The sequence below is a fragment of the Haliaeetus leucocephalus genome, unplaced genomic scaffold (assembly GCF_000737465.1).
Source record: "Haliaeetus leucocephalus isolate CR32 unplaced genomic scaffold, Haliaeetus_leucocephalus-4.0 Scaffold702, whole genome shotgun sequence".
Lineage (NCBI taxonomy): Eukaryota > Metazoa > Chordata > Aves > Accipitriformes > Accipitridae > Haliaeetus > Haliaeetus leucocephalus.
In genome coordinates, this window is record NW_010973138.1 from 4,130,133 (window position 1) to 4,156,487 (window position 26,355).

Consider the following 26,355-nt stretch of genomic DNA (forward strand, 5'->3'; position numbering starts at 1 on the left):
TTTATTCCAGTGTATTCCTTAAGAGCATCCACTCCTTCCTTCAAAACACTCAATACCCAACTTATGTCAATAGGTTCACTGTAAATCAAAGTTGGTTTCAGAACAATCATACTCCTAAAAACCTAAAAGTTAAAGTGCAAAAACCATTACTAACATCTCTCTGAAGAAGTTTCATCCTCCTCCCCCATTTCTTCTCTTTTTTGTGTTTGCCTGGATACCAATCAGATCGTGAGTTTTTGCAAATGAGGACAATTTTATTACATATAAGCACAGCAGGAAGCCAGCTCAGCTGAATCTAGATGCAGCAGAGCAGTAAGACTATTTTTTTTAAACTATATTATTTCATAAACTTAAGAATGTACGTAAGTCATACAATATGTTGCATATTTACTTTCTATAATAGATCTTAATTTAAAGCATCTAGAGTTAAAAGATTCTATCCAATTCTATCCAATGCAAGTTTGCGAAGTGCTAAAGGCAACTATCATAAACACCTTTAAAGAAAAGCTACATTTTCACTACAATTTTGCTTTAATTTTAAGCATGTATGAAGAATTCTTTCCATTACAATTTAAAGAAGTTTTCAGAATATCAACAATAGCACACCCAAGAGCTTGAACTAAAAGAGAAGTCTGCTGGGGAGGGTTTTACTTCTTACATTTTACTGATTAAAACACTTTGTATGTAGGTTTATTTTCCTTATTCAGTATCACTGTATTGTAAGATTCAATATGGCACCTTTTGCAAACTAATGACAACAAGCTTCTTGACATTTTTCCTCTGTGAAAAGGTTATTTATAATTTCTAAAGTCATACTCATGAAGCACCGGAGAAATCTTTACGTACCTCATGACTACACAAACTGCTGTGAGAGATGAACATAATTCAGGTCACTGACCTTCGGTAAATGCAGGCAGGCCTGTTGCTAGCAACATAAAATATAAATACTTACTTAGAAGCAAAAATATTTATTTACTAGGAAAATTATCCTGAGGTATACACCATTACATTGATATTATTAACATACTGGAATATAAGGGATCTCGACATATATAAATCTATACAATAGCAATTTCTTAAGCTGCTGTTATTCTGCATCTCAGCAGCCTATTCTTGAAACTACACACGGACAACCAATGACGTTGCTTCACATAAGACATACAGGGCAAAAGATTCACCAAAAACATCAGATTTATTATGCAGTATTTTAAATAATACACCAAAATCTGAAGTACAACCAATACTACTGAAATTTAAAATAAGTAAGTAAATAAATCTCACAGGGTGTTAGTGATTCTCAACTTCCGGGACTAGCTCCCAGAGAGACACAGTTGAGGAATTCCAAATCATTGTTTTTATGGTACCCAGCACATACAGTGTGTTCTGTTACTAGGTAAAATCCCATATGTTTAGATGTACAAATTAACATACATCTGAAAACCAAACACACACATACAAACGCGTATTTACTGTTTCTGTTCTACTTATATATAACATCACATCTGTTGGTCCCAAGAAATAATTCACAAGAATGAAAAGGGGAAAAAAAAAAAAAAAAAAAAAAAATCAGACTACTTCATATATCCAATTTACCAAGTAGAAACTCAGTACATCATCTCGGGTTCTCCCACAAAATCACATACATAAAATTAAAAGCCAATACGGTTTCAGCATGAAAACCCAAAATATCCCTCCACTTTTATGGTCACCTGCATGTTTCTATACCTGATAGCCAATAATACTGAGTACTAAGCAAAATACAAGTAATTAGCGACCAGCATCACATTTAGCATGTTCCCAGAGAAGTCATAGATCCCTGTCTCCACATTTAAGTGCTTTGGTGTTATGGAAAACTTATTACCTGAATGTTTTCACTGAAATAGTCTAGCAGCTACATTACCACTATCTTTAGGTTTTAAAATTCATAATTCAATAAGAAAAAATAATATACATCTCTTCAGTTTACTTTGCATATTCATGGAACCATGAGCACAGTCACTTTCATCTGTCAGTTTACCCCATGCTTAAGGAAGAGAATCTTAAAATTTTGGGAAGACGGCATTTTTGTACATGACTGGTTTCCAAGTTAGAGTGAAAAGACAACAACAATTAAAACTGAGTTTATACAACACTTCACTGATACGCCATTCATCCTCAGAGCTTGTATTATACTTTGTACTCCCAACGAGTTTTAAATGCACATTGCTAAACTAGAAGACTATGCTAGTTTCTAGATCAGTATGTGCGAGATACTTATGAAACAACTGCATCTAAACCAAAACACACTCTACCATCATTTTTCTTGTATACTGTAAAATTATTTTCAGTGTTCCTAAAAGCACTAGTTCCTCTAAAAAGACTATACTGTGAATGACTAGTTTCACTCTTACGCTAAATTTATAACACGTGATGCAAGAACCCATCCTTTAAGTGTGAAACCATGTAAAAGCAGTTTTACTGAAATGACAAAGTTTCTCACCCAAATTCAAACCTGGCAAAGGCAGAACTACAGTTGCAGTAGAGCAATAATTTCTTTTCAGCAGCAGTACCGCTTAAGCATCCTGTACCTTTTCCACTGCTATCTGCTTGGCTGAGACAGTGCTACTATTACAGGATCACTCAAACTGCACTGGGGAACTGACCCAGGTGGAAAAAAGCAGGAACATACAGCTGGGACAAAAAGGGGCTTCTTAGACTGGTATTGGTGTCACAATACTAAACACTGAAGTGCACCTAATTTTATCATAGAAGGACCTACAATGGTGTCAAACCAGTATTAATTCAGTAAGACTTCAAGTGCAATCTGAATCTCTGAAATATCTGATTTATAACATATAATTTTTTAAACATTTCCTTTTTATGAAAAGAAATGCATAACTTCTGAAAAATATACTGCTTCCCTTGTATATGAAGGAACTGGACAGTGTAAAACTTACACTTGACCCATATAGCCAGACAACTCAGGATTTGTTTTCTAAATATTTGTTCATGTGACCCCAGAATAAAGACTATGGTTTTAGGAGGAATTAAACTGACACAACTGGGGAGGGGTGGTGGAGAAAGAGAGAGGAAAAAACCCCACACTTATGCTAATATAAAAGTTCAAATACTTGAGATTTGTTAGATAATTTGCATATGTTTCTTTTCTTACTCATTGACTAAAAACATTAATTTTAGAAGCACAAACTTAAAATATTTTTCAGTATACTGACCATATAAGGAACCACAAATTAGAGGGGGGAGTTGTTCTTTTTTCCACCCACTTAATAGCGTCAAGCAAAACAGATGTGGTTACGTTTCAACTGCTTTGGAACAGCAAAGTCATGCCACTGTATTTACATTCCCCCCCCCGCCCAACCAAAAGAAGCAAAGAGATGCTACAGCAGGAGTTGCCCATCCTCTGAAATACCAGCTAAAACATTCACAACTGTTGGATGGCACTGAAATCTTATAACCAAGTACTTGCTTCTGTACTGTTTAATGGCCTCACTGAGTACAAATGCGATTACTAAAGTCCAATTTACATGATTCTTGAAAATTATTCTACCTCAAATTTACATAAGCATGAAGACAACAGCACTCCAGGAAAAGGAAGGATATTTATGAAATCCAGGTATTTTTTAATTATTTCTATGTCTTCTTACAAAAATAGATGTATGTAACAATCTAATTTTTTGATGTTAACACATACATACTACCTATGATTTCCTTAAAAGGTGACATCTGATAAGCAAGGATTTAATTTTTTTTTTCCAGAAATAGAGCCATTTTAGTTAATATGTTAGACATGAACTAAAAAGTAGTGTGTGAGTAAAGTCATATTTAAAGTAGAACATCCATGAGGGCTGTAAACTAGTTTACCCAGAGTAATGTGCTCTCACAGTTGTGAAATGCTTTTCAGAGCTGAGATTTTTCTATAGGTGTCCTCAAAAAGATTGATCATTTCATTTACAAAAACTGTTCCTGTTCCTTGTGGTTGGGAAAAGAACTTTAAAAATGCAAAGCAAAACACATGCCACTATATGTTTGCATTCATCAGTTTAGAACTTTAGACCTAAAAAGTCTCAAGAGAGTATAACCTTCCTACATCTCGTTGATTTTTTCAGCCATAAAGCAAGCAAGCAAAGAATTAAAGGAACGCCTAAAACTTCCACAGAACATGTCCAAACATCACTCAATTTACAGATCTTTACTACAATCTTGATCCTACTCCAGCTTACTATTCTTCCAATTTAGTGGTCACTAACTACTATTTCCATTCTTTGTTGTACCCTTTATTTACAAAACAGACTACTTCTCAGAGACCTGGCAAGCGAGGGTACTCAGATGCAGCTACTTCAACTTTTTAATCCTAGATTAGAGTTGGGACAGCACTTGTAGTGCTTTCCCGACAAGCAATGTATACTGTAATGCTTTCACCTCTCAAAAACTGCAAGAGCTTAGATGCACATTATACTTAAGTATAGATACACATGCACATGCACACTACATACATATGGGAGGTAGGATGTTTTTTCTTCCCTGCAAATACAGACTACTTTAACTGCAATGCCTTTATACCGATGAAAACATAAAATCTTATTTTTCAACAGGGGAAAACAAGAGTTCCTGTCCAAAAGTTTGCCGAAACAGCTATTTAAAAAAAAAAGGAATTCCAAGCAAGGGAAGAAAATAAAATGGGCATCTGAATGGTATAGTATTTTCACAGCTACCAGGGTTTTAAACAAAATATTATGACACATTTAAGAGACTTCAGCTTTCTAAGTGACCCACCCATACCAAATTCAGATGTTACTGGGTTTTGACATCATTACTATTTCCTTATTTTAACTGTTTGCTTTTTCTTTGCCCCTTTTAATTCTTCTCTGAAGCATGACAAACTCCATCATGCTGCAACATACATGTAACAGGAACCAGAAATTAATAAATTAATAGGTTATCATCATGTTTCAGTAAACATTACTGTAACAGAATTGATCAAAAACAGAAAGAATGTAAATCTTATTCAGACCACAACACACTCCAATACTTGTACAGATTCCTAGGAAATGATCTGCAGAGCTGCTATCATACGTCTAAATGAAATAAGACTACTTCTCCATTTCAGCTTTGGCAGCAGATAGTTCCAATGTTACTTTCAAAGATGATCTAAAGTTACATATTTCAAGTACATTTATAACAATCTAGATGTTCATTGCCCTGAAACAGTAGCACCTTTAATCTTGAAGGCTTCCAAAATATTTTAATACATGGAGATATGCACATCTATAGTCTTCCAAATTAAAAAAAAAAAAAAAAGAAAGCAAGAAAGAACAACCAACCAACCACACACAACTGTAAACCGCTGGGTAGCTCCATAAATAGATGGTGCTTACCTGTAAGACTTTGGGTAAGTGGCTTGCTTAAGCCATACATTGGTTTGTCTGCCTTTTTAAATACTTTTTAACCTTTTCAAACACACCATGGACTAACTGCTGTTCAACTGATTCCCGTATGACAGCTCCCATTGACAAGTGCAATGCCACAATCTACCTTTGCTTTTCATTATTCAGGAGATTTAGACTGGATAGGCATACACATAGCTAGGTACTCTCTGGTCATGTTAACCATATGCCTGGGTCTTCAGCCAGACTTCACCCCATAAATCCCCATACCTTCTGCTAAAGCAGGTATACTTCTGATACGGAAAGTGATAATGGAGAAGTACTGCTGATATCCTTTCCGCTTTAACATGATAAATCAGATGTAACTGCCCAAGCTTCAGTTTAGGCTGAAAAAGTGAAGCTTGTCTACTTCCAGCTTGTATCCAAAGGAACTTAATGAAAATATTTAGTTCTCAAACATCAGAATTTTCCTTAATGCATCTATAAGAATTCACCCACTTAGATGGGTTTTTCTCAGGACACTTGTTCAGAGATGTTTCTGAGCCACTGCATCTAAAAGGAGCAGAAAAAGGAAGAAATGTCTTCAGTTACAAATACATAATCATCCCAGAAATCCTGCAGAACTCAATATAAACCTTCTCTAAAAAAAAATCTCTAGCCCTTAAAAATCAATCAACAAGCTAGCCAAATCATAAGTCTTTCCAACAAGACTTCAGCCACAACATCATTCTGATGGTAAATTCACCAGTCACTAGGAAAAAATATTAAAATTACTGTATCTAGAGTGGAATCATTTAAGAAGCCTGCCATGGAGGATGGCCTCAGCTTTAAGCTTTCTCTTTTTTTTTTCTTCTCTGAGGGAAATAGACAAGACACAGTCTGTCCTATCATCAGGTGATGATTTTTATGCAGGACAAGTTCACAGGCTTCACGTTTATATTAAAATAGTCAAACTCGAGTACTTCAGAAATAGGGTACACACTGCCTCTCCAGAAAGGCAAGGGAAGAGACTGATTTAGTGGGTTGACAGCAGCAACCAAAGCAGTTTTGGCTCACAAATGCCTATTCCTAAAAGTAACTCTAAACACACTCTTCAAAGTGGAAGGATATCCTTTTTCTCTGTTTGCCCAACTCAAAGTCCCAGTGCATTATTTCTCTTTTTCTACATGTCCCAAACATAGTACTAAAATGGAATATGGAACAGCCATGCAATTGTAGTAAATGGGGACATACCCACAATTTAAGTTTGGTTACAGAACTCAGATTTGTCTTTTAATTAGATATATCAATGTTAAAAGGCACTTCAAGGGAATTTTAGGATTACTTCTAGGATTTCAGGATACTGACAAAGTAACTGGGATCCTAAGCTCACTTATGGGAAAGAGAAGTAAAAAGTTTTTTAAAGAAAAAGAGGAGGAATCCCTTATTTCCAAAATTACATATACCATAACTACTCTTCCAGCTCTTTTTAATTTGGAACCCAAAAGCTCCAGCTTTTGCCAGACATGTCAGTACAGAAACATCATGTTTAAAAATCTTGTTCAACATGCTTTCAGATAGCAGTTCATATGAAGTTCAATAGCTCTGAAAATTGACAGTGGTCAAGTTCAGGCTCCATGACAACCAGATGCATTCAACATTGATGGTGAATAAACTGAGTTATTTAATTAAAATAAGAATTCTCAGGCTGCGGTTCCCCAAAAGCCAAAGCTGATTTAGATTTGGCTGCTGTGTTCCCACCCACACCCCTCCATGCCCTCAACCACTCAGCGCAGGCCCATCTCTTGCACCATGGCTGGCACCTGCCCCAGTCTTGCTGAGTCAGTTCTGCAATTTAGCATGATGTGAAATATTCACCTTTTTTGATCAGTTTTCTGCTGACTCTGCACAGCTCCAGAGCCCGAGTCTGACTTTCAGCTTAAAAATCTACACATAAATAAGAACCTAATTGTTCTTTCTAGCACATGCACACAGCTAACACATCTATATTCTGCATAATACTACTGATCACAGAGAACTTCATTTGCATTTTTGTGCAGTCTTTGATGTTCTGGACCTTTGAAACTGTCAGTTCCTAGGTCAGGGCCAGGAGTGCAAATACTGATACTGGAAGTGAGGCAGCCATGCTCTAGGACTGTGCTGGGGTAATGAATAGGGCATTCTGCTCACAGAGGGAGAACCTCATTGCATTACGCATTGTGTGACGCAGTAAAATGGTGAACCTCACCTAAAAAGTTCACTATCTAAACAGACCACATTTGTCCACAGAAAGACAGAAGTAGAGAGCTCACAAATTTTAGCTATCTATAATAAGGTTTGCTGGATAGGCTAAGAATACAGTATATTTAAGAGCAACCTAGCTAAAGTATTTCTAATAGTTCTTGCCAAACTGCTACAGAGCACCTTGAAGACCACAGCTAACATCTGGTTTGATACCCATAGCAATAAGACCCCAACTCTACTTCAAGAACCCAAGTGAAATGTGTACAGGCTTTTCTCTATAAAGCTTGTGTGTCTCATAATAGTCTACATAAACAAATTTGAAGAAATAAATTTAATCAGACATGCCAACTACAAACTTCTCTGATGCTGGAAAGCAAAATGAACGAAACCAAACTTTTCACCACAGTAAAATCCAGCATCCTTACCATTCAGCTTTCAATGTCCCAGTCTATCTACAGACTTCCACGATATGGTTTAAGTCCTAATTCAGGCTCAGGTTGACCAACGTAACAGTAGCAGAGAAACTTGAATTCTAAAGCAAAACTAATTCTATTTTGGATTACTGCAGCAATCACATAGGGAACATTATTTCTATTATCTTAGGATCCCAATTTAGAGGAGCTACAGAAATGCACTGTTTTCAAAATTCAAGACACCTCCAGCATAAGCACAATACCATCTATTTCTTACGAACTGCACTTACTACATACACACAAATAAATTTCAAAAACATCACAGAGTATTTGTATTTCAACATATGAATTAACAAATGCAAAGACACACAATTTAACAGATTAAGTCTTCAGAAAGTTAACCTAATTTCACTATTAAAAAAAAATCAGTGTTAAAGCCCCTTAAATAACTGAAGAGTGAGTAGAATATAATCCCACTGATACAAAGTATTCTATGTTCCATCTGTACTCTCCCACACCCTCTTCATTTTATTCACCTATCTTCCTAACTTGGTGGTTGTGCTACATTTCCATAATTCACATAATATCTTTCCACTGAGAAAATAAAACATTATCCAGAAGCCATTTCCTGTAAAATGGGTAAGCACTGATTAAATCCCAGAAAGTTTCTTTTTCCTCTTCCCTTAAGGTAAGCACACTAATCACTGGATTGGAAAGTCATGTTTCCTTTTCTCTCCCTCCGTCCCATGATTTTTTGGTTACGTGGGACTCGAGGACAGTTGCCAAGAACATCTGAAAAGCCAGGTGATCTAGGTATTCTCATTGGAGTTGAACTCCAGTTCGGATTCTCTCCATCTGAGGCACACACTAGACTGCCAGGAAGGGCAGCAGTCCCCCTCCCTCTTTCCCAACTCTCAGGTGCACAGTTGTGCCCCCTTCCTTGGAAAGCTTCAGCGTTCACACTGAATATACAGTAAAACAAACCAACTCTATGACCCACTTAAAAACCATTCACATCTTTGTCACATTCACTTCCTTCCAGTTTAGTAAACTGAACTGGCTCAGCAAATGGTAAGAAAAACTTAAAGCTAGAACAAAAAGGCTAACAGGCTAATGGGCCTTTTTGTGCCAAAAAAGGTGTTAGCCCAGTTTATGCCACATAACATAACTTCCCACCAAGCGTATGCCTTCACAAGCTGACCAAACTCAGGGCTACTACTTATAAAAAAAAGAGCAAGTCACAGACAAGGTTTATCTTCCTAGCACTCTTCCACCTCATGATGGAACAGTTTAGGTAGCTAAATTGGCAGTAAAGTTTTTACCTTTACTTAAATCATTATGGTTTTGTGCTTACCTTCTTAAGATGGCCCAACGTAGAAAAGTAAAGCAAAAATGCCAACGAAGAGAACTTGTAAGTATGCCTAATCAAGGGAGAAAGTAGACAGAGACAGTCTCTTGTGATCCAATTCAGGCTACTATCAAACAGCCATGTCACACTCCCCTGGAACATCCAGGCACCAAAGAGGTAGGGGTTGCAATGATGAGGGCTACAAGTCCCTCTGGGGCCGTAGCTTAATTCTTCTCTGTCTCATAAATCATCTTTGAAGGAGGAAACTACTGTAACTCTTGTATCGTGCTCATGAGGTAATCTCCAATGCATATAACAACACAAGGCACTCCAATACTATGATAAAGAAAAGTCTCCAAAGTAGATCAACAAAAAAATGCACAAATGGGTTTTCCCCTTCTTTGTTCCTTCAATGTAGTAAATAAATACATGAATAAAGATTCCACATTTTCCTCACATCACTCACTCCAGAACTATACCCCTAACATTTCTCAAAATATAGATCACTGTCAGCTCCAAAAGTTTTTAACAAAATATGAATCATCCTAACATAATATTTTTAAACTTAACATAATTCAACAGGTTTTTAAGTTCCACCTGTAGTTTATTTATCATGGCCTTATTCCCTGGTTAAGGAACCACTGACCTAGAAAACTCTCATTGAAGGAGGAGATAAATTAATGAACTTCAGTAAATTTTCATATAATCTAGTAATGAAGTCAAAATACCTTCTTTTTCAGAGTTAAAACTCTGAGGTCTTGTTTTATTATCTTGTTAGCCGCCATCTCTGCTGTTAAGCATAATATTGAAGCAAATCTTGGTATAGCCCAAGATGTACCAAGATACTACTGCAGAGGTAGTAGGCTGCAAAATTTTGCTGAGTTTTAAATGGTATTATAATCCATTAAGAAGAATTCAAACACCCTGTTCAAGTCATATATGCATGTAGATGCATGCACACACAGGGAGAAGAGCCAATACAGACAGTGGGTACACATCAACCAACAAAAGCTTTACTGGGTACATTTATTATCACATTTAATAGAGATTTCATCAAACATTCATGACAGCTCTATACCTCTATAAAATATGGTTAGATAGCTCAATGGAGACTCTAGAACACTTGTTCTGCCAGCTAAAATCATTGCTTTTTCTGCTGTAAGTTAAAAAAAAAAAAAAAAACCACCACACAACACTAGACCAAAAAAACCACACCATTAAGCCCAGAACGTATTCATAATCTAATATGACCTTCTACATAACTTTAGAATTTCATCCAGTAATTCCTCACCAAGCCTTCATCAATGTATGGAATACCCCACAAAAACTTCTAAGTATTTGAAAGCCTTCAAAGACCAAGAAACCATAACATTTTCATCAAGTAGAATGGATTGTCAATCACCATTAAAACTGCATTATCTCCTGCTTATCAATACAGAAGACAATGAATTTATGGTGTGGAAAAGATTTTATGAATCTGACAAGAGGTTGCAGATACCTTGCCATAATGTAACTCAACCCGAATTTGACAGCTACGAGTTCAAATTCACAACCACCTTTACAAGTTACCTTCTGTCAGCTTATCCTCAGTAACTGACCACATATATGCCTACCTACACACACACACCTTTTTAGCCTACAACAAATATGAGAGTTTGCTTTCACTCAGAGAACAGAAAAAGAAGGTTAAGGCAAAGGATGAAGTAGCACATGATTGCTAAGCCAATCTAACAATTTTCTGCTAAAAAAAAAAAAAAATGGCCAAGGAGGGGGGGAGACTGTTCTGCCCACATTCCTCCCCTTCCCAATCCTCACTGCTCTAGCACTAATTGACCCAAAAGAAAACCAACTTTTTTCAGGTTTGCTTACTGGCTTTCTCACACACACAGATGATGCCAAATTATTTGAATAAATATTTCTTTTTTTTTTTGATGTACTGAAGATTTTAAAGAACTCAGGACAATTTTTTTTTAAAATAACTGTGTTATATTATGGTCCTGAATGTGCAGTTCAAGCTTAGTCTGTCAACTTGGGATAGTGTTGTTTTGAATCCCTTTTTGAGTACAGTCACTATGGAGAGGTATGGAATTCATTTTTGAATATTCTCTGATGGTAGTCATAAGGCAAAAGTCTAAAAGACATCTCTCGAGATAAAAGCCCAGGAAAATTCTAACAGAGGCCTTTCAGATTAATTTTGTCTAACTAGACTTTTATGAGGCCAAATAGAAAAAGTTGAACCTTTGAGATAGTTTATATGAACTTCACCAAGTCCAGCATCCGAATATTGGGTATAAACTGATCAATCTAATGCTCTCTGAGTTACTTGTCATTTTTCAAGACGACGACGCTGCACTAAAACTTTGGCAAAATTATCCATTAAAGTAATTCTAGGACATGCTATGATTATACAACTTTCTGATTATTTGATAGTATCTCTGCCAGCATCAGAAGTTGCTAGGCTTCTGACCAGAGGAGTTTGGTTTCCTGCAGCATTTTTTTTCTGATAAAAATTCCTAAAATGATTTTAATAAGGCAGGTTGCAGGAAGGAAATGAGGACAACTAAGGAAAAAAAAAAAAAAAGAGGCTTTTAAATCCTGACCTTACAGACCTCCAAACAGTACTCAGGATCACCACATCTGAGGTATACAGGAAATAAAAAGGAAAGAAAATCTTTAGTGTCCCACTGAAGTCCTTGCAGACTACCAACAACAGCTCGCTAGATGGAAAGACTCTAAAACAAAGCCACTTTTCCAGCAGATTTTTTCTTTAATTTTCTATTAATATTACTGAACTGGTGTATTTCATGTAATGATGTGCTGTGCTTTTAAGAAAGATTGCTGTAAAAAGGTAACTTTTGACATAGACCTGCTCTTTTCCCCATGTTGTGAAAGAGCTCAACAAGAAGGTCATGAGTGTGATCTGACACACTCTGTGGATGATGCCAGCAGAGGTATCCTTAGAAGAATACAATTTTTCTAGGGACATCTGAAAGAGCAGAGCAATGTATAAAATCACAGGGGCATAGCAAAAAAGATAAGAAAAGCAAGATTCAGAGCTCATACCAGGTGCAGCAAATGGACCGACTACAGCCTAACAGACTCCTCTCTATAGCCCTTCAGACAACCAGCTTCCAGCGCAAGGCAAAAAGGAAACACTGAACATGACAATGTAGTCATCAAGATGGTCACAACAGAGAACTCTGTCCCAATTCATAACACCATACACTACACTGACACCCTCCTTCACCATATAAGTTAGAAGCAAAATCACATTTAATGGCTTCAAAATGGGAACTTCCCTCTTCCCAACACTTTTTTTTTTTTTTTAATAAGAAAGCAGCACTTTTGGAAGTAAGCCAGAACTCCACACTGCTAATTTGACACTTTACTTGAACTGAATATAAAGGAGACTTAATAGCTTCAGAGCTCAAGAGAAAGAGACCTCTATGGAGTTCAGTGGTGCTACACTGAATCTATCCGAGGGAAGATGGATCTAGCAGCCAAGGCCTACTCTCCCTTTTTTGCTCAGTGAGATTTTTATTCAAAATATTTCAAGTTAGCTTCATACTGGATTTACAGGAATTACTAGAAAGCATGAAGACGTTCTTCATGGTGCCTCTGTGTTTAGAAAAGAGCGAGAGACATGCTAACCTGTACAGATTATATCTGCCACAGACACTGCCTGAAAACACTGAGCAGTCTTCCTCCCTTTCCTGAAGGTGTCAAGGAGATGGATGACAACCTGAAGGGCAACAAAGACAGCCAAAGCGGGAAGTTCTGAAATGCAAAATAGTCAACCCAAAGCAAGTTAGAGAAAAAGAGAAACAAGGCTTTATGAAAATTGCAGTGGATTGCTGAAGAAGGGGATGGAAGGGGGAAAGACAGGCACTAAACATCAAAGCAGCTAAACCATTATTTGACTAAGGAACCTCAACTACTCCTAGAAACTGTGCAACGCCACATTGTTTATCACAAGCCAAAAGTCCTTAGCCATGAAAAAAACCAGGCATAAAACAAGCATGATGAACAAAGTTTACTGAAGAGTAGACTGGAACAAGACCCAAAGCAGAAGAGAAGATGGATGGGATTTAAAACAAACAAATTTTAAAAATGAGACAAGCCACTGAAGGGATACAGCATTTATGAGTAATACTTTTATTTACTAACCAAGAAGGAACCAACTGAACACCTCCAAAGACAACTGTTGTAATTTAGAATAGTGTTTGCCCTACTATGTACATCCTGATAGCAGGCTGCTTCATAACCTGACCTAGAACAGCTAGCCTAACAAAAAAAAAACCCTGCAGGCTCAGAGAGTGATATGTTTAAGTGCACTCTCATATAAAAATGCAAAAGTAAGATGTTGTCCATCACATTTTGCATGGAGAAAGCAAGCCTTGCAAGGTACTTAAGGTGCTCCTGCCCTCAGTCTATCCAAAGGCTTGGATAAGCAAAGGAGATGGGCAGAAAAATTCCATTACTTTTTTCCTGCTATAAAGAGCAAGTATATTGTCCAATTTTCCATGTTTTTATTTCAAGTCATTTTGGATTATTAAAATGTGGATGGATATTAAAACATGGAGGGATTCAGATATTAAAGAATAAGCACTCCTGTCTACTCTTCCAACTAACAGTTAAATAATTATCAACCAAATTTAAGTAACTTGAACAAAAATATTAGGTATCTGAATACGTGGAAGTGAAACAACAGCATAATCCCAGCAGCTCTGGTCACTTATTTAAGAGGACGAGCAAGCATGGAATTTGCAAAAGAGTTGTTTGTTTGTTTTTTAACATGACCAGGCCAGCTAGTGGTTATGTTAAAACCAGGCTATCAAGAGAAACATTTTTTCATGTCTCCTTTGTATAGCAGGAAGAAGAAAACTAAGCATCTTTATTCTGCAATTTAGCTTCTAGTATCAATAACCTATGCTCACATCTTATAAAGACAGCTGAAAAATACCTTTTATTAGAACATTAACTTTAGAAACTTCATCTTGCAGTTTGTCAAAACTGGAACAATATATATTTTGTGTGCGCAAATCTATCTTAAGGCAATACCGAATTCAAGTAAAAGTTTCAGAAGTACATGAGATTAACGAAATCTATATATTGTATTCTTTTGTGGTAATGTTTGGGGAAAAAAAACCAGATAATTAAAAACCCTGGCTATCTTAAGAGGTTTTAGTCTTTAAAACATGGATTTTTTTTTTTTCCTCCTCAAAAGCACTGTTCTTATGGGGGGAAGAGAAAGCAAGAACAACTGAGAAAAAACAAGCGGACAAAACACTGAGCAAGCAAGAGACAGCAAATGACAAAAAAGAGGCACTTGAGAGACTGAGCACTAGAAAGGACATGGGAGAAAAAGGGCATGAGTAGAAGTTAGAAAATTGTAAAAAGGAGTGAGCAAGAGTGAGGAATAACTAGAGGAAGACCAGAAGTTAAAAGAGTGCAAGAAAACAGATGCATCAGAAGTAGAAGAGTTAGACAGCAAGCACGAGAGTTAGAGAGAGAACTTACTATCAAGTAAGACTGTGGTAGCACATGTTAAGAGTGCACACAAGCAGGACAGCATCAGAGTGGGAACATTAGAGAGGGAATAAGCATGGAAGTTTGAGATAGCAAGCAGATGTCTGACAGAGGCGGGGGGGGGCATACAGAGAGAGAGAGCGACTGACAGGAGAGTGATTTACTACAGGAGGGGTGGCAAAAATTCCTCAGAATTATGTTCTCCATTAAGTAACAGTGCTATCAGAGCCAGTTAACCAACCCCTGCCTCTTCTAGGCACCCTGCTCCTGTCCACCCACACAAACCATTCCATTATCTTGTCAAATGTCAGAGCAGCAACACAGTGTACTGGGTCTGGGAACCGATCTGACCGAAAAGTAACCCGATTCTCCACCCCCACACACACCCAAATGTTATATATATAAAATTATATATTTCAGCCAACTTGGTTTCCAAGTCTGATTCACTGGTTGGTCTTACAAACAGCTGTGCCAACACAAAGCAGGTGGGAACAAGCAGCCAGAATCTGGAGAGAAGGGGAGCTGCTTAAGCAGTAATTGCCTTCAAAGAACTCCTTGTTGCACATTTTGCCTTAAAACAACTCTTTCAACAATTTCCCTCAAAGTGCTTCAGTGCCTCTACATCTTGCAGCATGAACTTCACATCAGTTTGCTAATACTTGCGCTGTAAAACAAACACATATAACATCATCAGATTAAATACTGTGCATGTCCCGCACCCCTGGTAGATGAGACATGAAAACAAAGAGTTGTTGCTTTTCATCTTTTTGCTTCATTTTTATTGATCATTTCAAATTTGGCATAGGTACAGTTTTGGGGAGAGCAAGGTAATTTTCACTGGCCCCAGGAAAACATATACAGATTTGAGTGTGTGGAAGGAGAAAATGGTTTACGGTAGAAGAAAAGCAGGTAGAACAATCAAGCTTGCTTGTGTTTTTCTCTGAATATACTGTTCTTTGCTGTGCCGCCCTTCAGCATTCTTTCAGGACTGAAACTATGTACCAGCCTACGGTCTTATCTCATGCTAGAAGATGGAATTGATCTGGATGAAAAAAAGATAATGAAGTCTTCTCAAATTTCCCCCAAATTTAAGAAGGTACAGTAGCAGAAGACCAATAGTTTCAGTCTTTACTCATCAGCTTCTGTCCCTTTGCTTGCCTTCGCTGCCACTACTACCCACCAGTGTCTAAACACTCTGTGACAAGTTCAATCAGCTGAAACTAGAACACAGATTATTATTGTAGAAGAGTCACATTTAAGACATTTAGACAATTTTCCCTCATGAAAGCCAACCAAACCCAAGCATACAAAGTGTGGTTTACGCACCCAGTCTACACTTGCACAGGTAACCCATTGTTCCCTGACCTGTTCACTTGCAAGTGGCTGACCCATAAGATTGAGAACTCGGCCCTGCCAGATCAGGTAGGAGAGCTGGGAGCTTCTGTACTAATAAGATGGAGATGTTTCAATCATACGAACTGGGCAAATACCATACATGACTCCTTCTCCCTCCATGTGAAAAAAACTTTTATAAATGTCATAAAATCACAGACTAAGTTAAGAAATGTTTAAGGCAAGCCTGATATACAATTCTGTCTCTTTTATGTATTTTGCAACACAATCTTTACTTACACAGTCAAATGTTATTTTATTCATTGAACAGATGCTTATCACATACATCAGAAGGATAGCACATAGAAAACAAAGCTATACAGTAAATACCAACTATACCATAAATGATACTTTTTACTGAAATACTCCATCAGTTCTTCCCAAAATTGAGGTATGCGTATCAAATGGGGAAAGAGACTGCAAGTAAAAAATAAATTATTTTTTTTTAAAGGCAAGCAAATTCCCTTTGGGAAAAAAGAGTTCAAGCTCTAATTCCCCCAAATTTCTAAACAAATCCTAAATTCCTTGAGCAGACCTCTATCTGGATATGCTGAGTCACTCTCCAACCTTAAGAGACTGCTTCTCTGAGTTACGAAGCAGAAGGAAAATAAACTCAAGTCAAATGCAACTGCAAATACATAGCATCCTGCTATGAAGACATAAGACACAAAACCCCTTAACCTCAGCTCCACCCATTTCATCACTGTAACTTTGAGCAAGTCACTTTACCTTTTTGCTTTCATTCCCCTTGCTAAAAAGCAGCTTAGTAACACGTATTTATCTATTGTTAGCAAAGCAAAAACTGCTGTATGGAAAGCAACATGAAGTTAAGTGCTATACAAAATGCCTAAAATCTCTGAAACTCCTCTCCCCACCCCAAAAAACAGGAACTCAGTGCCTTAGGTTAGGCTGCTAATAAGCAAGATACATAAACATTTCTAGGTTTGGTGGAGGGTTTTTTCTGTACATTAGATCCTAATCACTGAAAAACATTTCTCTTCCACAAGATGCTGGAAGAGGATGTTAGCTTTTGCTAGATTAAGAAACTAAAGTGGTACATCTGTGCATGAGCCTATAAGAAAGTCACAAACCAAGTGCAAGGTCTGGACAGTGTGCAATTATTAAGAACTTGTATCTCAAAAAAAAAATTATTTACTGCATGATGAAAGATAGTTCAGACCACCAAAAAACCAAGAGATAATTTTCCCATTTTGTCAGTGTTTGAGTGCTTGACTTAGTTTGGGAATTTTTATGGAACTAACTAATGAAGTCAAATGCAACTCTACAGAGGTACTCAAGATTAAAATAAAAGGCAACAGACCGTGCTTACAACATATGGAATATAATGCATACCTGTTTCCTCAAATACATAAATAAACTTGCACTGTCAAGTTCGGAGCTCACAGGTTTCAGAATATACATAATGACTAACACATAACTTCGATAGTATTCCGGGCCCACTGTAGGCTTGCTAAAAATGTATCTTGAGCTTCCACCTCACCTCAAGCCACAGATCTCAGATTGTTTTGTTTTATGCAAACAAAACTTTGCTTTTACATACAGAGATTAAAATTAAGATTTTTTTTTTTAAAGTAGCAGTAGTCCAGAGAAAGACAATGAAAGCAAAGCATATAAAGAATCCTATATCAGAAAATACCAAAGGAAAATTTTTCAAATATGGAAGTCTAAAAATTAAACTCTTCATCCCATATTCAAACTCTTGTATAGCAATAATTGCATATTCTCACATTTCAGTAAAATTAGATAGGAACTACAAGACTCAAAATCTTTACAAAAGAGTGATGCCAATAGTATGACAAAATACTGTTTTAGCTATGTAGGTCTAGATGACAGTTTTGAAGTAAAAAAAAAAAAATTAGTGATAAAGACATACAAAATGATGAATGAGATCAGGAAGGTCAATTAAGTCCCCCTTCTCTCTTAACAGACTTTGGAAATAAACACTAAAGGGCAACAAATTTAAACTAAGGCCAAGGAAATCTTTCTCACACACACAAAAAATTATTTACTGATCTCAATCACAACATGTCCCTGATGGGGGGGGGAGGGGGGGGAAGAGAAGAAAAAAATTTTTATTAGGAGCTAGAAATTATTACATTGGACAGAAGGGGGGAAAGGGTGAGAGGAAAGAGAAAAAAAAAACCAAACAAAACACAAACTCCTATGCTTCAGAATGTAAGTCTGCCATGAACTTCTCAGTACTAGGACAATATTTAATGACATGAACTACTCCAATTTGGCGTTTCCTTAATCTCAACATGTTTTTTAATAAACATTTAGAAAGCTGTTTAATAAACATTTAGAAATACTGGTAGTCTATAGGCACACAAATCATGGGTACAGACTGATCATAGGTCACTGATCATCTGTAATGTTTCCAAATGCAAAGCACCACATGCATACACCTGCAGAGCTTCAGAAGACCTCTTAAAAATGTCAGTTTGTCACATACGTACATTCCTTTCTTTCACATGCAAAACACTGAGCTGAAGGTCCCTGTGTATCACTGTATACATTTTACTTTTATATTTCACTTTCATTAGAACAGTAGCTAAACTGAAACAAACATGTTTTAAAATATCTCCGTTCAATTAGAGAAGCAGCATTTTTATAAATTGTGCAGAAGAGAGAATGATTTCAAAAGATGATACTTGAACCTTGTGAACTATAGGCAGAACTTGTTTTCTCATTTCTTGAAATAACTGGATGCTGGTTAAGAACATCTAGCAGAAAACCAGGATGATATACCTGCTTTATGCAGGTATAGAACCATTTCTTTGCATTATAAGAAGAGAAAAAAACCCTATTTTTTTTAAACTATACTTTAAAACAGAGAACTCAAGATATGACACATAACTTGGCCAACATGTTTTCCTTCCTTTATTAACTTCTGTAAGAAAGGAGACAGAAATATTTTAGCAAAAACTTGTATTTTGGTTTACTGCAATTGTGTGGCAGTATGCAAATTAAGTAAAGGGGCACTAGGTATTACCTTCAAATCCACATTTAGAAACTGTCTCCAATTCTAATGGTTCCTTACATGAGAAAAGCATTATGTAAGTTTCTAGTCCCCATCACATGAAGCAAAGCCAACCCCAATTTAACAATGACAACAAAAGTTGTCAGTGTTATCCTTAACCACTAAGGTAAGGCAGCCAAGTACTTGTACTCCAACAATCTGTTTCCACATGTGCAACTGGGTTTCTGAAGGTTTCAAAACTAAGCTCATAAAGTTTTAAAATGTCCATGCTGTGAACATGACTCTGGTTAATTTAACTCCATAGAGATACGTAAATGAATGTTTTGATGGGTAAAAAGACTAAAAGTAGACTCATATGGACACTCTGAACTGCAAATCATGATTGCACCCTGTGTAATATACACAGGTGAAAATATCCCCAAACAAATCTTACAAATACAGGAGATAAACCCTCTTGTAAGGACCACATCAGATATCATTAATGATTTCCACTCACACCTCCAGATTATTAGTTTTTAGACCTTCTACCATTAAGCTTTTGTACAACAGACTATCAAATTACAATAACTTATAACCCTTTTTATTTACCAGAAGAAAAAACAAACCACAAACACGTATGCCTTTACACAATGCCGTAACAAAAATGCTACATAGAAGAACATTAGGAATGAATGAGTATGCATCTCAAAGTCATGAAATCCTGATTAAACAGAGAAAGAAATAATACTTCATGTTGTACAGTACAAAACAAAATGGAAATTAGATCCCAGCTAAGGTATCCAAGTAGTATAGCAATGCAAAACCAAGCAATTTTTAACTATGCCCTTATAATGCAAACTTCAACTATGGTTTATAACACAGTATCATATATACTCTTTCCACTCAGCCTTCAACATAAATGAATCATTTATGATGCTGTCTCTAGTAGACATAGTTCACAGAAGACATTAATTCACTTAGAAACTAAGTTTGTAAAACACTGTGTGTATTAAAAACAATAAACCATCAGGAAAAGTTTGAGAAGAGATACAAGCAACATTCAAAATGAAGCTGTAGTAACTGCATAGTTAACTGACCTCTCCCCAGAACTGCACCTACTAGTGCTTCTGATTTGGGAGGAAAGTGTAATATAAGTTTGTAGCCATAGCATATATAGAACTCTACTTCAGCAAAAATCTGATTTCAGTGGGAAGACATAGACAGATATGTGCAATCATGTACACGTTCAGTATTTGCAGTAATGCTCATTTTCCTACACAGGGCCTGTCATAAAAATCTCAACTTCTGAAGGCATACTATGACACTGACAGGAAAGTCACCCTAAATACAAGAACACAGAATTCTAAGCTTATGAACATCAGATTGTGGTGAAAAATATACATTCAGCTGTGTTATTCCACAACTATGACCCAGTATTTTTAGTATTTATGAGTAACTTCTACAGAAAGAGAAACTGCCAAGATCTTCATGCAACAATCACTTCTTGTAACATGAACAAAGACATCAATATATTTCAAACACTAACTTGCAATTTTTGGCATACCATTAAATTAATGCCTACTTATGCACAAGTTAGAAAGAATAACGACAAAGAAGCCAGAATCAGACACGATCCAGGAAAGTTACTGAGCTTCCAATATCAGTCAGATTTTGAAAGAGTGTATTAGAAACTGATTTGTCTGTAATCACATGCACACCCTATATGTATTTCACATGTAAGTCCTGTTAAAACTGTGTTTAAAAACCAAGAATATATATGGTTATACATCTGTAAGTAGGAAAAAAAGCTGTAGTTACAACTGGACAGACCAGAGATCAGTGTAAGGAAATTCACAGCGTTCAGGAAAATACAGAACTGAGTAAGTACTAACACATTAACTTCCCTACCTGACAATATTTTTTTCCTCTTTTTACCCCTTCCTTCAGTTTAAACGCTAAACCAATAGCATGGACACAAAACTATTTCCTCTACAAAGGAAGGCAATGCGCTATGCTCCAATTGGCTCCTCAGCGACAGGTCCACTGGCAAAGTAAATGAGAAGTTATTAGCAATTTACATAGTTCACAGGAACACAAATTAAGATTTGACCACATATAGGTAAACAGGATTTTGAATGAACAAAAACATTAACTACCTGTGTTTGAAGCCAGGAAGCCAAAACCCAATGAACAAAAGGTTTTCAGGACACTAGGGTTTAAAAGATTAAATTGAACTTGTCAGTGAAACATTAAAATGTATTTAACTATGACTGTGCCAACTACTCATTCTACTAGTCTGATTTTTTTCAGTAACTCATTGAAATTCACTCCAAATTTTTTCAATTATGTTTTCAAAGAATAACTCTGCCATCAGAAATCAACCTGTACACTTCTACTCCTCTCATTTCACCATTCAAACCGTTATTAAAAAGAAAGAGGAAACTTTTCAACACATAGACATATTAATATGTTATTAACTATTCCTTTAACTGACTCAAAACACATTTTTATTTGCCTCTGGAGGAAAAGAAAAAGGGGGGGGGGAATAGGAGGGTTTGGAGCTTTACGTAACACATAAATTGAAAGCTTGGTTTCTCACAGCTGGAACAAAACTGACACTTAATGGAGTTAATTTCACTTTCATTTACGCAGTTTCACTTTCAGGTATTTAGTGCTACTAAGACCCTGGAAACTCTGCAAGGAGTATGTTTACAAATAAGTGCTAGCTTATGGCATTTTAATTACAGAAACATTTTCACTGCTTTTAAGAAATGCTATATTCAGAGCTGAAATTAAACTGATTATGTCTTCATACAGGGTAACTGAAATAGCAACCATCTAGACTTCAGAGGCTCCAGAGAATTCACACTGTAGGGATGTAAGCAGAGCTGACTGGGAACTATCTTCCACATTTCCCTACCCCTTCAGTGGGTATGCTCCTTGCAAATCCTATGGACAGGACCTTTTGGAATGAATGAGGATATGATAACGTCACTACCCTTCATGTGAAGCCACCCTATCTCCAACCTTTTCAACTGTGGAAAAACTCACCTATCCTTTAGAGATTGGGGAGGGGAAGGGGAAAAAAAGGTGGGGGGAAGCGAGAGAGGGGAAAGGAAACTTTATGAAGACAATGGGATTTAGCCTGTCTCATCACTATGTGCTTTCTAGTCAGAGAGAAGCCCCTTTTTTATCTGTGCTCTCAGACAAGTAAACCATAATTAAGCACCCACAGACACTGGACAAGACTCATATATGTATTAGGGGAAATGGAGCTAAACTGCAGATAAAGCTGGCGTAAGTGTGAACTTGAGACCTATTCTAAGGTAATGAAATACATTTGTACTAGCAAAAGCAGTTGAGTTATTTTTGCAGTCACACTTGGATAAAACGGAATCAAATGCAGAATTTTACCTTCCCTCCCCATAAAGGAAAAAGATAACCAGTGGATATCAATTATAAACTTTTACATTAATTGTTCCACGCAACTAACGATTAGGTCACTGCAATTCTATTGGTATATTGTGTCACCTCAAAGACAGAGTACTAGATAACTGCACATACAGAATATGTTTTTCTCGAAGTTACAATTGCTTCTAATTATCAAAAGTTTCTCCAGTGTTTTTAAACCATCAATAGACTACAGTTCCCATAAGTCTCATCTTGAAGGACCCATGGAGGTGTGGAAGGAAAAGTATGCCCCTTCTCAGAATGTTTACTTTTCTTCCTCCATTCGTAAGCTTACAAGAAAGGCACATTTGCTCAGAAAGGTTTTTTGTATTATTTCAAATAGTCTTAGAGCAAAAAAGAAGTCTCACTGCATAAACATATCAAGTTTTTTAGACTTCTTGAAGTCTGATTAGCAAAAAAGTTATCACATAAATTTAAAAAAAAGGATGTTTCTTACCAAACCCATACAAAAAAAAAAAAAAGATAAAACTCTAAACTTAACAACCAATCTATTGTATTCTGTTATAAAGACAAAAGCAGCAGTTCTCTGTAAATAATCCTACTCTACAACAACAGATCTATTTACAAAAGGATTTCAGAAGTTATACAAGTCTCCCATGCTCCCATAAAAGAAAGATATCAGAAAGTTTTTTACTTCACTTTGGAGAATAGTTCTCCAAATGGCATTAAAAAGTACCATGGAAAGACTAAGTGTATACCGGTCTTCAATTCTTACTCAAAAACATAAGCTGTAACAACTTTCAACCTACAGTCCCACAGCCAGGGTTAAACACACCTGAAATAAAGAGGTTTTAAGAGGAATTCTGAAAAGAGAATCTAATTATAGCAGCAAAATTGCTTCTTGGGTAAGAGTACCTTTAGTCTTCAAATCACCACCCCTATCGGTTCAGATGAAACTGTAAAATGCTATCATAGCAAATAAAGGTAGTTTTTCCTGCGTTTAACTAGTCTTTTCGCATACTACCATAGGACCTGGTGGTGCAGTTTCAAACATGTTAGCATAGACTAAAAGGGACTTTTTATGTTAAGCTGTTGACCAACTAATTTGAACTAAAATGACAAAAATATCACAGTAAGTCCTTCAAGGCAAAGCCTAATAACACAGTTAACCCAGACACGTTCCTTCACAAGGCCCTATCAGAATAAGATTTTTAAATGTGGTATACATGTTCGCAAATACATCCTAATTAAATTTAACTTTAAAAGCTTAGACAAGGCATACAGTTTTTACTAGATACCAGTCACGTTTTTCAACTTTGTTTAAACTATCAATCAGTTTGTTAGAAGTCATTTATGGTCATCACGTGTTAATTCCCAGTCTACGCAAAACCCACATACTTGAAAAATTGATAAATTCCTGATGAGTACCTCATTATTTTACACAAGTAAGAGAATACTACCCATAAATTGACACTGAAATAGAGAACTCTTGGCTGCTATTAGGTAAAATTATCCTTGTTGCGGCTTCGCAGTCACTGTCCAACATGGGGGAGGGGATTCCAATGACAAGTTCTAAATCCACCCAAGTATTGATTCAGGAACTGTAACATTGCTGCTCATGTAACAAACTGTCTTTCTTACCTATTTGCCTGGAAACAATATTAAACTATTGTCATATGTAAATGCATACACAATAATATAACAGAAGGAACTGCCCTCTTTCCCTGATTTAAGAAGGCCGTGCTCTTTGTTCATTTTTGAACAAAATACACTTGCTTTACTCAAAGAATATTCAAAAACCATTAAACTCGATAAGCTTCATAAACTTTGACAGAATTTTAAATTCACAGCAGAAAATGTAAATTTAACACATCACACACATATTCTACTTCAGACTGCAAATAAAAACTCTAGTTCTAAATAATTCATATAAGCCAAAAACATGAAGAGTTCCCTACAAAAGTAGTCTATATATATATATACACATACACCAAGTTCACCAAATATATGTAGATAATAGTTAACAAATACTAGCTCATACTCAGAGTTATTTTCAGTGTTATTATTCTAATTCTATAAAGTATAATTAAATTTCCAAAAATATCCAACTTAGAGAGGTTGGGGGGGGGGGGGGGGGGGGCAGAAAAAGAGAAACAAGTTTACCAGAACTTTTTAGGGCTACAGACTATTCCAATGAGGTAAGCTAAATTCTGCTTGGTTACAGGCAGATAATTAAATACTACTACAAACAAAATGTTTGCTTATTTATCACCAGATTATCATCAATGTATTCTTCAGCTTCGCACACCTTTTCTTAAGGAAAGGAGAATGAAATACCAACACGATAATAAAACAAGTCAACTTCTACTAATCCAGACCCCCTCTATGATACTATATCCATGTCAGTGTGACTACATATACCTACTGGCAAAAGTTAACAGCACACTCTCATTCAGATTAAAACAGTAGGCTGTCAAAAACATGCTTGTTGATTTATTTTGTAGTCAGATATTCTGTCTTTGTTAATTTTAAAGAACAATGAATGTTTATTTCCCCCGATGACTGTGGAGTAATAGGAGAACTAAGTAACAGCAGCAATCTAGACACATGATCAAAGAACCCCTGCGTAGTCTTTGGACAGACTAAACTGAAAACTTCAAAGCTGACTGAGATTCAAAAATGCACCAATTTCGAAATTTCAAATTACAGTACTTTTAATTGCGTTTTCTGATTTTGTGGCGGCAGAAGGGAATGCCGCTCCAGAGAAGGAGCGCCCTATGTATCAGATGAGGTCTCCAATTTCTCCGGCGACACAAAGCTAAATTCCTAAAAGACTGCTGCCAGTTATTAGAATATAGAGGTGTCTGTGTCTCCCTGTGCCTATTCGCAACTGCTCCTGTCTCCTCTTCCCCACCCCAGCCCCCGCCCAGATGACAGTCATCTCGCACTGGTACTCCTTCTACATCGGCCTCCAACTTCCCCACCTACCACACAAGTCCCTCGCACGGGTGCAGGTGGGGGCACCTCAAGCCTCCACCACAACAGGTGCCCGCTCTGCTGACGGTTCCGCTCCTGACGCCCTCCTCGCCTCCCTCTCCCCGCTCCCAGACCGGGGCGAGACCTCGCACCCGCCCACCGCAGGGCGTTGCGCATAAGAGCGAGAGGATCCAGACGAGCTCCCTTCCTCCATCGCCGGTCCGGCGGCCCTCCTCGCCGCTCCGCTTCCCGACCCGGCAGCGACAGCCTCTCCCGGGCGCCGAGGGGAAAAGGGCCGCAGAGGCCGCCGCCGCTGCCCCCCGGCCATGCCCGGCCTGCCCCAGAAGGGGGCGGCGGTAGGGAGGGCGGGGAAGGAGGCCAGGTCCAGAGCCCGGTACGGGTCCCGGTCCTGCCGGCGCCGGCCCGGGGCTCGGCGGGCCCCTGCGCTCTCCCCACCTCCTCTCTCTAAGATGGCAGCGGAGCTGCCCCCTGCGCTGCGCCCCCCTCGACCGCGCCGGGCCGGGAGGTGGCACCAGCTCGTCCCGCTGCGCAGCTCCCCGCCACCGGCCGAGGCGTCTCACTTACCCGTGCCGGGGGCGGCGGCGGGCCCTGCGGTCCGGTCCGGTCGGGCCCGGCTTCTCCCGGTCGAGGCCTCCTCCCTCGGGCGGCGGGCGCAGGCAGGGCGAGGAGAGAGCGCTT

General features: G+C 37.6%; 1 protein-coding gene across 3 annotated transcripts in view; it reads right to left on the minus strand.

The window, feature by feature from the left end:
- Positions 1-26,317, minus strand: part of DYRK1A (dual-specificity tyrosine-(Y)-phosphorylation regulated kinase 1A) — an 85,528-nt gene extending 59,211 nt beyond the window's left edge. The window contains exon 1 of one of the 3 annotated variants that reach the window (XM_010580331.1): positions 26,242-26,317. The gene's annotated coding sequence lies outside the window, so the exon portion shown is untranslated. Of the gene's footprint in view, positions 1-846; positions 928-5,654; positions 5,720-26,241 lie in introns of those variants that run through there. The other 2 variants (XM_010580333.1, XM_010580332.1) reach the window with 2 other exon arrangements.
- Between the last annotated feature and the right edge of the window lie 38 nt (positions 26,318-26,355).